Source organism: Diadema antillarum, unplaced genomic scaffold, assembly GCF_040938485.1.
Source record: "Diadema antillarum isolate AM-2024a unplaced genomic scaffold, OU_Dant_1.0 scf00000001, whole genome shotgun sequence".
Taxonomy (NCBI): domain Eukaryota; kingdom Metazoa; phylum Echinodermata; class Echinoidea; order Diadematoida; family Diadematidae; genus Diadema; species Diadema antillarum.
Genome location: NW_027270890.1, coordinates 5,444,447 through 5,461,183, shown reverse-complemented (window position 1 = coordinate 5,461,183; position 16,737 = coordinate 5,444,447).

Below are 16,737 nucleotides of genomic sequence, written 5' to 3'. Positions count from 1 at the left end.
GTAGTCAATAAACAATAAAAAAACAAACGAAATAAATTCATTGGGACCGGAGAAAATAGTTTCTCTTATCAGGTATTTTGATATATCAGATCTCTTTATATCGAGTTTCCACTGTAATGCTTGTGTTTGTATTCACGAAAATGCATTATTTCCTCTCTTTTCCATCCATTCTGACTGAAGGAATGGGTCACAATCGTCGTGCAAAAAGGTCGAAGTGTTCAATTTGGTGATGAATAGAAATTATAGCTATTCAGTAATAAACATTCTCACGCCTTCATTTTGTGTTAAGAACACCATGAATACATAATATGACATTCTATGTTCATAATGAGGCGGGCATACCGCGTCATTTTGTGCAATACTTGTATGCAATTTCTATTGCAACACTGTTAGAATTGGTTTGCGAGGCGTGGAATAACGGGTTTAGCTTTCCAACTACAATTTTGATAGCTTGCCTCCAACTTGCTACTGGTGAGTGTAGACAGATGTAACGCAACAGCAACAACAACAGCAACAACAGCAAAAAGTGAAATAGTTTCAGGAGATTTTGTTGTCATTGGCAAACAAACGGCACTTTATCGAGTGACACAATGATAAGATTAATTTACGTCTCTTCAGACGTTTTAGTCTCTAGGCTATCTGTTATGTTTACTGACTGACACCTATGTTGTTGGTGGGTTTTTTTTTTTATGCCAGGAGATTGAAGGGGTGTCTTACGTTCATTAAAGGATGTGCAGTTAAGGGAATTCCGCCGCGTTCGGAACGGAATGCGTGTTCGATTTTCGTGAGAATTTCTACTTCACAGCACCACTTTCGATTTCGGTGTTTAACAAAGGTAACTTTTCTCTTCTTGTTTTCAATTTAACGTTCACTCGTTCTGTCTACCCATTCCCCTTCCCCTCTCAATTGATGATGCCCATGTGGTATGGAAACGAAGAACTGGTGAATTGGTTGCTTTGATTTTGATCCTGGTATTCGCATGACTTTGTTCGATGAAATGAAAAGGATGGAGAGTTACATGGGTAAACCGTGTTTCAGGTCCTTCGACCATTTGCTTTGTAACTGCCCTCTTTCGAGACCGTAGACAAACGTGCGGTCAGTACGAATAACTTTCTTCCTATATATCTCGAAACTGGCAAACTCTGAAATTAAGCTTTTATATCTGTGGTTCGTAGGCCCTATATGCTCAAACTAAGAGAAGAAAAACCCTTCTTTATCATTCCGTCTGACACGCAAAGCAGTTTGATAAGCTTTCAATGAAATATTTCCACACTGTCAGTGCAGTTAGTCTGCTGTTTCATCGGCCTACTGTACGGTGTAATGAATTTTCTCTCGGTGCTGAAATAACTGTTCCTTGCTCGAAAGTTGTTTTTATTTCCTACTCCAGCAAATAGTTCGGACAAAGAAAAAACAAAGAGAGCATGTTTGATAGCCATACACAGAAAAACAGAAAACATCCATCACTCAAGTACTGTACAGCTTGGATGGTGGGGCATTTTAGAATATTTGTGTGTGTTATCATGGGTACAAACAGTGGTTCAAACTTCGCCTAGACAGTACTGTATTTCACTTCATGGAAATAACGGCACAGTGAAAAAGCTAGATTTGGTGAAAGTGTGTAGTCGCTTTTTTTTTCTTTATTTTCTGGCACAATTCCTTCGCGTTTTATTATTTTGATCAATATTTGTTTCCCCTCAGTGCGGTTGCTAAACTCGTAGTTTTGACTGCCATTGTGGTTGTGTTTGTGTTCTGGTGCAAACTTACCAACTTCGGGTTCATTGATTAAAGTACACGGCACAAGTTTGTGGCGTGCTGCGTTTCAACAGCATTGTTTTTGTCTTTTCTTTAATTCGTGTCAAGCAAGTGCTCGTATACTTCGATTAACAAAAGCCTAAAAATGTTAAAATGGAGTACACTGTAATTTTATCTCTGACTATCCGCAATAAAGGCGCCACGCAAAGTCGGTAGATGGTCATTCAGTCTTACAATATCAGTCTGTTCTACCACACACGATAACTGCATTTTGCTTTTACGCATCGATTAACATACAATTTTTTTTCAGAGAAAGCCCACTGATAATAACGGATAAACATCAACAGAAATAGACAATGCGTGTCATATGAGCACAGTGTCATACTAATATTGGCAAGAGGTAATTGTTTAGGACCTACTGGTACATGGACTGTACGTCTTGAAATATGATTTCGTTTGCATTAGGCATTTGTTAGGGGCCTATAATACAACGTGTATGTGAACGGCGTCCGTGAGTGCACGCATGTCGTAATAATCACAACATGCTTTCTTGTAGAAGATGCAACTTAAGTTTGATAATTATTCTTGTTCCATATTCCACATTTACTTACAAATTTTACATTCCACTTAATTTCGGGGAAAAAATATGTTTAACACTGCAGGCAATCAAAGGTAGAATTACACAAATGCACAAGCACATAAATGAAGTGTAATGGAACCTGCTGAAAAGCAAAGCTTGTAAGATTTATTCTCCAAAGTTAAGCGTGGAGTACAATATGTCAATGACGAAAAACGGCGAAACATGCAAGAATACAGTATGTCCAGAATGTAACAAAGTTTACGGAATGTATAATATCATACAATGTATAATATTCTGGGCATCCCCAAGATTTTAGCGGAACATATCGATATACATGCACATATTATGCTTGTCCTGGTTTGTAACAATTTTATCAGATTTCATGTGCACCTTTTTGCAAACGTTTCTTGACGACCTTATGGTCGCCCGAATTTGCCAAACAAAGCAACTATGCACTATATTTTCATATTTATTTTGCAAATGATAATAATAATAATAATTAGCATTTTTACCGCGCTTAATACATGGTTTCTAAGCGCCTTACACATATCATAATCATATCGAAACATAATCTTGCATATCATTCAACATAACTACAAACTCTACAATAATTTACATTACTTAATATAATACACACAAAAATAGAAAAAAAGGGTAACATAGAGAAACACGAGATCATTGGAAATTCAAATTATAGTCTTCATTAAATGTGTCTTCAGGAGGGTCTTAAACGTATCTAGCGAGGGTGAAGATTTGATGTGCAGATCCATTCTTACAGTTGAAATGCATAATTTAAAAAAGTAATGAAATATCTCGTTATTTCTGAGTAACGTTTTATGAGAAAATAATAGCAATATATGCATAACTTATGTACAAACACACATGTAGGGGCCCATACAATATACACTGTTGGTCATAAAGGTGGAATATTTCTTTTTCTCAAACTTTAACGGCATATCTATTACAATGTGCTTGGAAAATAATATGTTTGATGTATATCAATCACTTAATTTTGTTATCTTGCCACTTACACACTTTCACAGTGATTTTTAACAAGTATGTCTAAATCATTATAAACTATTGGCATGAAACAACATTGATAATATTACAAAAGAAACTTTATGAAAAGAATATTTGTTTAAAACATCATTCAATTTTCCAGAAAACTTGTTTTGTGATTCCATTGACAAGTTCACATCAAATTGAGTCTTTGGTCTAAAGATTTCACATTGGATAGACATTTCGGGTATGCCCACCCCGGGTATATCCGCCCCTAGCACGAATCAGTGCGCGTAGGCGTTGTGGCATGCTGTCCACCAGGTTGTTGATGACATCGACAGGTATGGCTTCCCACTCTTCTCTCAACGCAGCTGTCAACTCTTCCAGATTTTGAGGAATGACCACTCTGCCGTTGATGGCTCGGCCTAGGGCATCCCATTCATGTTCTACGGGGTTCATATCTTGCGAACAAGCTGGCCATGGCAACCGCTCAACCCCCTCTACCTCTAGGAATTCTCTATCAACAGCTGTCCTGTACGGTCTAGCGTTATCATTCTGCAGTCGGAAATTGAATCCATACACATACTGTCATGTCTTTCATAATTATGGAAGGCAGTGGAACTGATATCTCCCTGCAGACAGCGGCGTTCACCAGATAAGTAAACGCCACTAGTGGTACCACCCACTAGTGGCATTTTTCCTCCGTAATGGATTCCGGCCCAGACCATCGCTGGGCCTCCTCCATCTTGGGTTGTCTCGTAGACACAGTCATCCTGAAGGCTTTCCCCAGCTAACCAACGAACTTGTTGTCTCCCATCTCTACAGTCAAAGATGAAGTGGCTCTCGTCCATGAAGATAACGTGTTTCCAATGTCTCACGGAAACGTCCTGTGCTGCCTGGCGCAAAGGAGACGAGCTACCCCGTGGCGAACCGTCAGGCGTGGACATCTAACCAACCATCGTGCTCAGGAGCCATGTTGTATCAATCTGAGATTGACTGTTGATCTTGAGACGTTGATTCCGTGATGTCTCCTCCACAAGCATGGAAGACGACTCGAGGGCAACTTCCGGTTTCTACGGCTAAGATTCAACAGTTGGCGATCATCTCTACTTGTTATCAGTCTGGGACGTCCTGGTGATTGCCGTGGCAGTACATTTCCTCTCTCACGATGACGCTTAAGAATTTTAGAGACTGTACCCTGTGAAATCCCTAGGATTTATCCTATACGAGTCTGCTTGTAGCCCTCATGCCTAAGCGCTATCACTCTCTCGCGCATTGCCGTCAGCATTGGACCAGGCATAGTTAGGGGGGATTCTGTACCGAGTTTTAATGCACACAGTACAGGGATCTTGGAAAAAAAATAAACCTTCTCTACGCGGTGCAAAATCAGCAAAAAAGGCAATATTTCAACTGCACAGGGTTATATAGTCTGCACAAGGTAACTTCGTTACGTAATAACACATTCCTCATGTTCAAATATCACCTGAATAACGGGGTGACATTTCGTAATCAATAACATACCAGCTTGTGTACAGACAGCCTTTTAAATGCGAACAAAACGATCAACTTTTATTCAAAACAAAATTATTCCACCTTTTTGACCAACAGTGTAATTATATTGACTCTTATACAGACAGTTTGTGAAGATATCCGTATGAAATTGCAGAAATCGACTACCTTGGAAAATGCGATTACTTACACACAGCCGTCTCTGAAAGATTTTATGAGTTCGATCTTATGCAATTTACATTATCATCTACAGCCTACAAACATATGGTGATTTTAAGGTGTGTACCTAACGCGACCAACACTCATATAGCCCACGAGTCATACAGACCATGATACATACAGCCCACGAAGTTATACAGCCCACGAGTCGTACAACCCGTTAGTTTGACACTTAAAAACTTAGCTCACAAGACCGGCACATTAAAGAGGTATCGCAAGTACAAATAATGAAATTTTTCAAACTGTTTCAATTTTAGAAAGATAAATTCTTACTCTAGTACATGATTTGTATAAAATATTTGTCTTCCACTTTACGTACTTATAATGAAATAACAGGACAAATACAGAGTAGTTTGCGAACGCTTCCTCGCTAAAATGGGAAAAATGATTTCTGATTTACTTGATGATAATGATATGCGGACGTCATAACTAGGAAACGGCACAGTTTGCATGCATCAACCTAGCTAAATGTGTAGGCCTACAGATATTCATGTGAAGTTGCACATGAAAGTGTTACTGAGATTATTATCTTTTTTTATTGTTATTATTATTTTTATTATTATTGTTTTGATTATTATTAGTATTTTATTATTATTTTCATTATTGCAAATTAATGTAGTTTTACTATGATATGTTCCAATTTCAAAGTAGGTTTATAGGAAATTATAGTCTTCGAAAGATACCACCATGCCAGTTTCCACATGTATTAAACTAGGAACAAGGAAAACAATTCAGATGTATTCTGGCTGAATTTTTTTCCCAATGACACTGCAACTCGACTGAGTTTTCGTGGCGTTTGAATGTATTAGATCATCATAAGAAGTCATGAAATCTCCAAAAGAAGAAGAATTGTACAACCGAATGTCGGAAAAAACAACATATTGTTCAAGAACAAAGATCTTAAAGAGATTCAAGTGACATGCCAGTGGGTTTTTTATGATGTAAAACACAGATAAGCCTGGTGTATTATGTCAATTTCGTAGTACACACACACACACACGCACACGCACACACAGAAATTTAATTACATGTAGCCTTGCATCAGTCTTGTCTTATGGGCCTTATGAAATAACGTCGACTGTTTCTAGAGATATTCGACTATAAAGAGATGAAAACAACTGAAAACAATAACAAAGGATATTTTTTTTTGAACATCACCTTATAGGAATTATGAAATAAAATGAAATGAAATGAAATAGGTAATATCGTTTCTTTGAGTTCGATTTATGTACGATTGACTGTTCATATAGAGTGTTTGATTTGATATTTGTTGACTACTAGTACCAAAAAGATGATTACCATAATAGTCACTCTCTGTCGGAATCTCGAAGTGTGATCATTTATGGAATTTTATATCATTTATTTTATTTCATTTCCGTTCTGGTACTTGCTGCACCACAAGATGTTTTCCCACTGGTCCGTGCATCTTCTTTTTTTTTTTTTTTACTTATAGTGTCTGATCAGAAACTTAGAGAAACATGGTATACCCCCCCCCCCAAAAAAAAAAAGTCGAAATAGACATTAACAAAAGCACAAAACATCGAAAAACAACAAAATAATTCAAATTTCCCATATTCCTCATATGAGGAACTATGTTTTTTTATAAACTTTACGTGTCTACAATAACACATGTGGATGATGTGAAATTGCAGACACGCAAAGTTTTATGAAAAACATATAGTTCCTATATAACATGAGAAAAATAGGATAATTTCAAACACACGAAACAAAATTATTTTGACGGGAAAAAAAATAAAACGTATTTTTTTATCCACTCTCACCAAATCTTGTCTGGTTCCACTTTAAATTGAAATAATACACTGTATCTTAAGTTCTGCTTTCAAATCTTTAACCAAACGATGTGCATTGAACAAAAGTTTATTTCCTTCACTACGTTCTTCGGCATAAATCTTATGAACAATAAATTCTGCACAATTCAGAATAAAGTTTACTAATTTCATCCCTCTGTTTCTTATACTGCATAAAGAACAGCAGCATTTTCATAAAATAATGTCGATTATGAAATAAAAAAAACCCTCCACATTAAAACATTTATTTACTTTCAATACATTTTGATTATTTTGTATCCCAACATAAAATTGCATTTAAAGTTTTTTTATATATATACTGCATGTAGTTACAAATAACATTAAATTATTCAAAATTGTCCGAAAAAATCTTTACTTGGCAATTTATGATGAAAGAACTTAAAATTATATTGCTTGTTCAATTTCAATTCAATTCAATTTAATTCAATTCAATTCAATTCTTGTTCTACCATCGTTCCTCTTGTAAGATTATATTGTAATATTTTATTCCAATTGAACAAAAGAATCAACCAAATTGTATTGTCATCAGTAAACTGAGTTATTCAAATATCTCATTCACCGTTGGGTATAATACTCAAAAAGCCATACACTGAGTGTTAATGCTAATGAATAAAATGGCCAATGAAAAACTAATTCTAATGGGGTTCCGAAGAAGATATGAGAAGAGGTATTTTGATAACAATGTATAATTGCAGGTCTCATAACGTTGTATGATATTACAAACATTACATGTTTGTACATACATTATAATTTATGCAAAAATATACATATAATGATATAAGAGAGTTCTACATCGGTGTGTTATAATCACATCATAGAAGAAGGATTCCAAAATATATTAACACCGCGGAAGACAAGGATTTGAATTAATTTATTGTTAGTTCAAAGACTCCTATAAGAGAGAATGCCAATAAACAATATAAAGCACATAATAATTGGGAAGACTTACAAGTTGTCATGGCATTGAAATGAACGAAAAGATTGATAAACAACGCTATTATTATTTAAGCGTTCAACTGACGCACAAGTTGTCAAGACAATGATTTGTAAAATGAATGAAAAGGTTGATTAACAACGTTAGTGATATATTTGTGTGTTCAACTGATTATTGATTTTTGTACCTTGAAAACTTGTGAGTCTTCTTAATTTGTTGTATCTTTTTAATTATTTTCAGTCCCATGTTGATAAAAGTCTTTGATCGAAACGTCAGTCCAAGTGATTGGTTTATATGATGTGTCCATATTACTCTTCCTAAGATGTAACTCTGGATCCAGCATGTCCAGATTTAGCCATGTTAGAGAGACACCGTGCAGATCAGCAGTGTCTTGGGTAAAGCGTGCTATTTAATGGGATTTTTTTTTCTCCTGTTTTCCGCATCTTAGGTACGTTTATTTTCTATATAACTCTCCACTTCTACCATTTGTCATTATCCACAAAAACACGAACACGCAACATATAATGAAAGAAAACAAAACAAATAAGAAATAAAATGTACATCAATTTCATCCACCGAAATAGTTACGTATTCTTATTACAGGCGTCGTACAGTTTCGGTTGAGATAGGGCTTCTGGTGTCCAACGTCGTTTGATGTTTTTTTTTTTTTTTTTAAGATAATGAGAGGCCTCTTGTAAAATATAAAAGAGCATACAAATCTAAGAGGATTCCAAAGATTTTTGATGAAAATTGATTTTGAAATATGTAGCTGAGGTGTCCAAAACAAAGCAATCCTGATAAAAAATTGCTTCCCACGCTATCTGATGGGATCGCTTTGTTTTATTTGGGGTGGGGTATTATGTGAAGAGTTTGTTCGCAAAAACCGATAGGTCCATTTTTGAAGATTTTGAAGTGTACGGTCTCTGTCATAAAGTACAAAATAATACCTTTTAATGATATGATTATTGGTCACTACATATAAAGGTACATTTTGGAAGTTATGATCAAAAGAAGCCAAAATTTTCTTATTTTTCTCTTTATTTTTCTTGGCCTTTAATCGCAAATATCTTCATTTGGCAAATATGTACTTATCGGTTTTTGCGAACAAACGCTTTATGTCATCCACTTAAAACTGAATTTTGTCAAACAAACTTTGGATCATTTTCCATGTTTTACTATTATCCATTATCCACAAAATATACAGCTACTAATGGGAAATTGAAAACGTGGAAAGTTTTATGGAAAATAAAGTACCCGATATACAAGGGGGAAAAAACGAAAAGAAAGTATCCCATTCATAGCATAGCACGCTTTATGCCAGACAGTGCTGGTTTACACGGTGTCCCTCTAAAGCTGGATTCAGAGTTACATATTGTCAGCTCTAAGATCTGTATTTATCTACGACTGACGATAAGTCTGGTTCTGCTATGAGATACACTGTAATTAATACACTTCAACACTTCGTGAGTTTACTGAACAAAAAATGCAGCTCTTATGCTATTTATTTTTCCAACAAGACTTCAAAAAAAAAAATATATATTTTTACAATACTTTCCCACAAAAAAAAACCTATTACAATTGCGTTCGTATTTACACCAAAGAAATTATAGAAACGTTCAGGAGCAATCCAATGAGATAATATAATATGCTAATAAATCCTTTCCTCATGTAAACACATCCTAGACTAATCTTATAAACACATCCTAGACCCGGGTTGAATAAAATACCTGTGGTTCAATACTTTACTGTGCGCGCGTGTGGTTTCAATGTATACTGTCCGACGGGAATGGGGGGGGGGGGGGGGGGGGGGGGTGTGAACTAGTCTGTGCGGTAATGCAGAAGTTGCCTGGATAATCGCGATATCGAGGATGTCGTCCGGCTGGCGGGAGTTGTCGTCGTGTCGACCGAGATGCCACCGCTTGCACCGGAGGACTACCAAGGTACGGGAATTCTGTCAGGGTAGCGGGAATTGCCCTCACGCTAACCGAGATGCCGTTGAGCTAATGGTGATGCCGTCAATATGATGCCGTTGAGTTACCTGACGGTGATTCCGCCGAGCGTATTTGCTATGCCGTCGAGATAACGATGGTTCCGTCGAGCCCAGCTCGTCGGTGTCGATGTCTGATTTGGTGTTCAGACCCTGAAGTAATGGTGAGGAGGAGACTTCAGCTGTTGTCAGTGCCTGCAGCATGTCTTGCGCGTGCCCTGCCCTAATGCGTGGGGCTGCTGTGCCATGACTCTCCTGCCTGAAATGCAGCGCTGCGTTGTAGGCCGATCAGCTACCTCTCTACTCCTATCACCAGTGAGTTAGAAGAGCATGTCTTGCTCTGACAGATGTTCAGATCCAACTGATTTTCCCTCCAAATTTACTTTCCTTGTCGCCTCTAATATAACTCCACCCTCTACTGTGCTTAAACTGGTTCCAACTAGCTTTCCCCTTTTTATTACATGTCCCTTTTCTTTCCAACTAATTCCTCCTTTTGGCTTTAAACCTATCTATCCCAACTATCTCCCCCTAACTAAATACCTATTCTCTCCTACCAACTCTCCCTTTCTACATTAGCCATTCTACCCTGACTCCACTGAGCCTCCCTCTTTCTTCCACACTGTCCTTTCTCCCTAACCACTTCTCTCCACCTGGCTTGCCCGATTCTAACTTTCTATGCTGTTTACGCCTGCTGTCCCTATTTCCCACCTGATGGCTTGCCTGAACAAAGGAATCTCACACATTCCACACTCGCACTCTCAGTCACATCGTGACATATCACCCCCTACTTCAAGAAATTAGTCATATCTAATTTTCTAAGAACTTTTCGGTGATATGACACTTCTGAACACTTCTCAACAAACACACATCTAGACAGCATATCCTACAGCTACTAAATCATCACTCATGAGCTATTACTCAGTGAGAATGACAACAGTGTGACACTTGCATACCAAATTGTTGATACCTGAAATATATACAACATCCTACCTATCTGCAGAATAATTCATGACTCGGGTAGTCGACTCAGATAGTCTGCGCCGACATTTTCACTACCTTTGACTGCAGTGATAAAGAAACTGAAGTTGATCGTCATCCAGCTCTGGTCCTATCTGTACGTCTCGAACCGTTTCTGATGAGGTGAGAGGTGGGAGGTGTACCAGCTCGCCGTTTGGTACTGAGCTGACTCTGTCCTCCTCCTCATCTTCACTCTCATCCATGCTGTCATCAACTACTGGCGTGCAGGCAATGTCTAGGACTCCTGCACGTTCCTGCCGTCTGAAGAACTGCTTCAGGAGGTTTGCATGGAAGGTTTTTACCTTGCCCCCTACATCAATCTTGTAGTCCATCTGACCTACCTTTCCAACCACTTTGAAAGGCCCTTTCCACTGCATGAGCAATTTGTTGCCATCAGTGGGAAGGAGGAGCAGTACTTCGTCGTCAATTTCAAACTTCCTGGCCTTGGCTTTCTTGTTGTACTGTCTCCGATACTTCTCTGCTGCTCTCGATAGGTTCTGCTGAGCTAGGTTGCAAGTTGCCTCTAGTCGGTCTTTTAGGTCCAGCACATATTGGTAGGTCGTCTTCGTTTCTGGCTCCTCAACATCACTTGTCCATAGCTCCTTGAGAATGGTTAGTGGACCTCTAACCACCCGTCCATAGAGGAGCTCGAAGGGAGAGAATCCCGTACTCTCTTGCACTGCCTCTCTATACGCAAACAGAAGGGGATTGAGGTACCTGTCCCAATCTTTCGGTCTCTCCTCACACATCTTGCGGAGCATTGACTTGAGTGTGCCGTTAAAACGTTCAACTAACCCGTTACAGGCAGGGTGGTAGGGTGTCGTCGTAAACTGGCGAATAGACAGGAGTCGCGAGATCTCCTTCATCATCTCCGAGGTAAATTGGCTACCCCTGTCAGTCAGCACTTCTCTTGGTATCCATCAGTGCTTCTGCAATGGTTTGAGTGTCAATCCGCCGCAATGGTATGGTCTCTGGGTATCTAGTTGCGTAGTCGACAACTGTCAGAATGAAACGATGTCCATGACTAGTTGCTGGCTCGATTGGTCCTACCAGATCCATAGCCACACGCCGAAATGGTTCATCAATCAGTGGTGTAGATCCGAGTGGTACTTTTGTGACCTTCCCTTTTGGTGTTGTCCGCTGACATACCTCACACGACCTACAGTAGCGCACTACGTCTGCGTGCATCCCTGGCCAGAAGAAATGAGTCTGAATCTTCTCACTTGTTTTCTTTGCCCCTAAGTGACCTCCTAGAATCGACTCATGAGCCAGTTTCAAAACTCTATCACGAAGCTTACCCGGCACAACTACTTGCAGCACAGTGCCAGACCCTGGCGTTGCCTCGACATACTCTCGATAGAGCACTCCCTTCTTATACAGTAGACGCGAAGAACTACCGTGGCGTCTCGCCTTGACCTCTCCCGTCTCTGCTAATCTCTTCATGGGGGCTAATGAAGTATCGTCAGCCTGCGCCTTGATATGGTCGTCCACACTAACCACATCCTCCACTGGTTTGGGTACGATAAGTGGTGGCTGAGTTCTCCTTGCTAGCTCCTTCTGTCCTCTTGTCTCCACTGCGTGTGCCTGAAGCTCTGGAGGTGTCCACGATTGGTCGGGATTGGTTGGCTCCTTCACACCCGGTATGTTTCCGAGGATGACGTCATACACAGGCCTGGTCATGCATACGTGCCTCCACCTGTCCTCTGAAGTAGGGCGTATCAAGCTCTACGCGGGCTACTTGGAAGCTCTTGACAGTCCCGTCAATAAGAACACACGTCCTCTAATTCCTCTGAGGTGAGTTGCTCATCTTTCACAAGGCCCTGTCTCACTACCACAGTCGAACATCCCGTGTCTCGCAGCACGTCCACTCGCTTGCCATTGACCCTGCCCTTGCAGACTGGCATCCTCCCTTCACTGGTACCACAAGCGACCGCAGAGAGCACAGGTAGTGTACCTCCACAGGCCAATTTCACTTCGCTTCCGTCTTTGGTGAGATTTCGCTCAACAACCGGCGACCTATGTACCACAATGCACATCGCACCTTGGTCCTGGTGAGTTTGCGAACTCCCCTTTCTAGTTGACGGTGACTCCCCACCTGCCTCCTTAGGTGGGTCTCCTCTCGGTGAGTCTTCGAGGGATGCAGCCTTCTCTGACCGCACTCGTCTTGCTCTGCAGTCCCTGGAGAAATGTCCGGCTTTCCCACAGTTGAAGCACACCTTCCCTGGTGCAGCATTTCCCTCGCTGGGTGCTTTGCCTTTCACAGGTGCATCTCCTTTTGGACTGCTACTATCCGACGGCTGGGCTCCATTTGGACGTTTCTCTTTCATGCGTCGGAGTCTCGGGTCTGCATGCGCCTCCCGGTACTGTTCCGCCAGACACAACAACTCTGGAAGCTTTTGCGGTCCCCGCTCTCGTAGAAACATCAGTAAATCTTTACTGCATGTCTCTAGAATCTGTTCCTGCAGAAAGAGATTCTTTAATCCAACAGCACCATCACTATATGGGCTAAGTTCAACCCATCGATCCAAATATTTCTCGATTCTATCGGCAAATTGACTGTACGTTTCCCCATGATGTATCTTTGCATTCCTAAATTTCAACCTGTACCCTTCTTCAGTGAGGTCGTATCCCTTGAGTAACGCCTTCTTGACAGCCTCATACTACATAGATTCTGATGCCGTAAGTCGAGACACAATACTCAGAGCTTTACCTGTCAACAGGGCTGATATAGCTATCCCCCAATCTGACTGCTCCCATCCTACACTGGTAGCGTGTCTTTCAAACCTACACAGATACGCGTCTATGTCGTCCTTTCCATCTTGGAACACTGGAAGAGGAGGAACACTTGGCCGGTGTGTGACCCGAGTCGCACTGCTGGACGTTCCTATCTCTTTCCTAAGTTCCTCGAGTTGAATTTGTTTGGCTATCAAATCAGTTTCTGATTGCTTCAAAGCCGCCTCTGCAGCTCTAGCTGCCGCTCTCTCATCTCGCGCTTCTCGCACACACGTGTCTACATATTCCTTTAATTCCATCCCACTAAGTCCAAACTCTTTACCCTGTTCTATAAACCTGTCCCTATCCATTATGTTAACCCCAGCAATAAACTCACCCAACGCAGCACAGCGGTATCAGGCAGGCACAGGAGTACTGGCAACGGTGCTTGTATCAAAACTGGAAATGGCACTGCAGCAGTCGAAGTCTCCGTGCACCCTGTAACTATTTCTTGGTGAGAACATGCAAAACTTGGTTAACATAAGACAATGGAACACATACCAAATCCATATAATTAACAGTTTCTCAATCTAACCTAACCTATCAATGAAAGAAAAAATGTCCCTTCGTGGTCGCCATTTATGTCAGCTCTAAGATCTGTATTTATCTACGACTGACGATAAGTCTGGTTCTGCTATGAGATACACTGTAATTAATACACTTCAACACTTCGTGAGTTTACTGAACAAAATATGCAGCTCTTATGCTATTTATTTTTCCAACAAGACTTCAAAAAAAATATATATATTTTTACAATACTTTCCCACAAAAAAAAACCTATTACAATTGCGTTCGTATTTACACCAAAGAAATTATAGAAACGTTCAGGAGCAATCCAATGAGATAATATAATATGCTAATAAATCCTTTCCTCATGTAAACACATCCTAGACTAATCTTATAAACACATCCTAGACCCGGGTTGAATAAAATACCTGTGGTTCAATACTTTACTGTGCGCGCGTGTGGTTTCAATGTATACTGTCCGACGGGAATGGGGGGGGGGGGGGTGTGAACTAGTCTGTGCGGTAATGCAGAAGTTGCCTGGATAATCGCGATGTCGAGGATGTCGTCCGGCTGGCGGGAGTTTGTCGTCGTGTCGACCGAGATGCCACCGCTTGCACCGGAGGACTACCAAGGTACGGGAATTCTGTCAGGGTAGCGGGAATTGCCCTCACGCTAACCGAGATGCCGTTGAGCTAATGGTGATGCCGTCAATATGATGCCGTTGAGTTACCTGACGGTGATTCCGCCGAGCGTATTTGCTATGCCGTCGAGATAACGATGGTTCCGTCGAGCCCAGCTCGTCGGTGTCGATGTCTGATTTGGTGTTCAGACCCTGAAGTAATGGTGAGGAGGAGACTTCAGCTGTTGTCAGTGCCTGCAGCATGTCTTGCGCGTGCCCTGCCCTAATGCGTGGGGCTGCTGTGCCATGACTCTCCTGCCTGAAATGCAGCGCTGCGTTGTAGGCCGATCAGCTACCTCTCTACTCCTATCACCAGTGAGTTAGAAGAGCATGTCTTGCTCTGACAGATGTTCAGATCTAACTGATTTTCCCTCCAAATTTACTTTCCTTGTCGCCTCTAATATAACTCCACCCTCTACTGTGCTTAAACTGGTTCCAACTAGCTTTCCCCTTTTTATTACATGTCCCTTTTCTTTCCAACTAATTCCTCCTTTTGGCTTTAAACCTATCTATCCCAACTATCTCCCCCTAACTAAATACCTATTCTCTCCTACCAACTCTCCCTTTCTACATTAGCCATTCTACCCTGACTCCACTGAGCCTCCCTCTTTCTTCCACACTGTCCTTTCTCCCTAACCACTTCTCTCCACCTGGCTTGCCCGATTCTAACTTTCTATGCTGTTTACGCCTGCTGTCCCTATTTCCCACCTGATGGCTTGCCTGAACAAAGGAATCTCACACATTCCACACTCGCACTCTCAGTCACATCGTGACACATATCATATTCCTCAGGAAGATTATTGAAGCACAATATTGGCCTGACGTTTCTATATTACTCTTCTTGAAAAATATATGTAACCCAGGGGATCCGATTCCTCTTGAAAGATTATATTGTAATTTCCTATTCCAATTGAACAAAACAATTAAAAGAGTCAACCAAAATTATATTGTCATCGGGAAATATAGGTATTCAAACATTTTCACACTCATTACCTTATTCAACATTGGTATGATACTTCAACATTCATATATTGAGTAATAATGCAAATGAATAAAATGACCAATGATAAACTACTTCTTATGAGGTTCCGAAGAAAATATGAGAAGAGGCATGTTGACTCATCATAAGTACACGCAACATATATACATGTATATATATATATATCATATATTTCTTTTTGTGACAGAAAAAAAATAAAACGTACATCAACATCGACCGAATGGAACCAATCACTCGGACTGACGTTTCAGTCCATGACCTTTATCAACGTGAAACTAAGAACAAAAAAAAACAAACAAAAAATTCAAGAAACTAAGAAGACGCACAAGTTGCAAGTTGTACACGCATATATATATATTTTTTTTTTGACAGAAAACAAAACAAAACAAAAAATAAAACGTACATCAAATTTATCGACCGAATAGAACCAATCACTCGGACTGACGATCAGTCACTCGGACTGAAACTAATGATCAGTTGAACACATAAACATATATCGCCAGTGTTGACAATCTACCTTTTCGTTCATTTTAGCGTCCTGACATCTTGTGCGTCAGTTTGAACACCTAAAGCGTTGTTCTTCAGTCTTTTTTGTTCATTTCAGGGTCATTACAACTTGTACGTCTTCCTAATTACGATCTGCATTTTGTTTATTTTCAGTCTTTCTTCTCAGTCTTTGAAATAACAATTAATCCAAAGCCTTTGTCTTCCGCGGTGTTTGTATATTTTGGACTCTTTCTTCCATAAGTGGTTATAATACACCGATGTAGAACTCTCCTATGTTATTATGTATATCTGTGTATAAATCATAATGTATATGCACACAAATGCTCGTAATTTTATACAACGTTATTAGATGAGACCCAGGAAATCGGACATAATTATTCGTCGGGCATTTAGTGGATATGAAAATCCTTACTACTATAACAAGCAATTGAGGGTGTATGGATAGA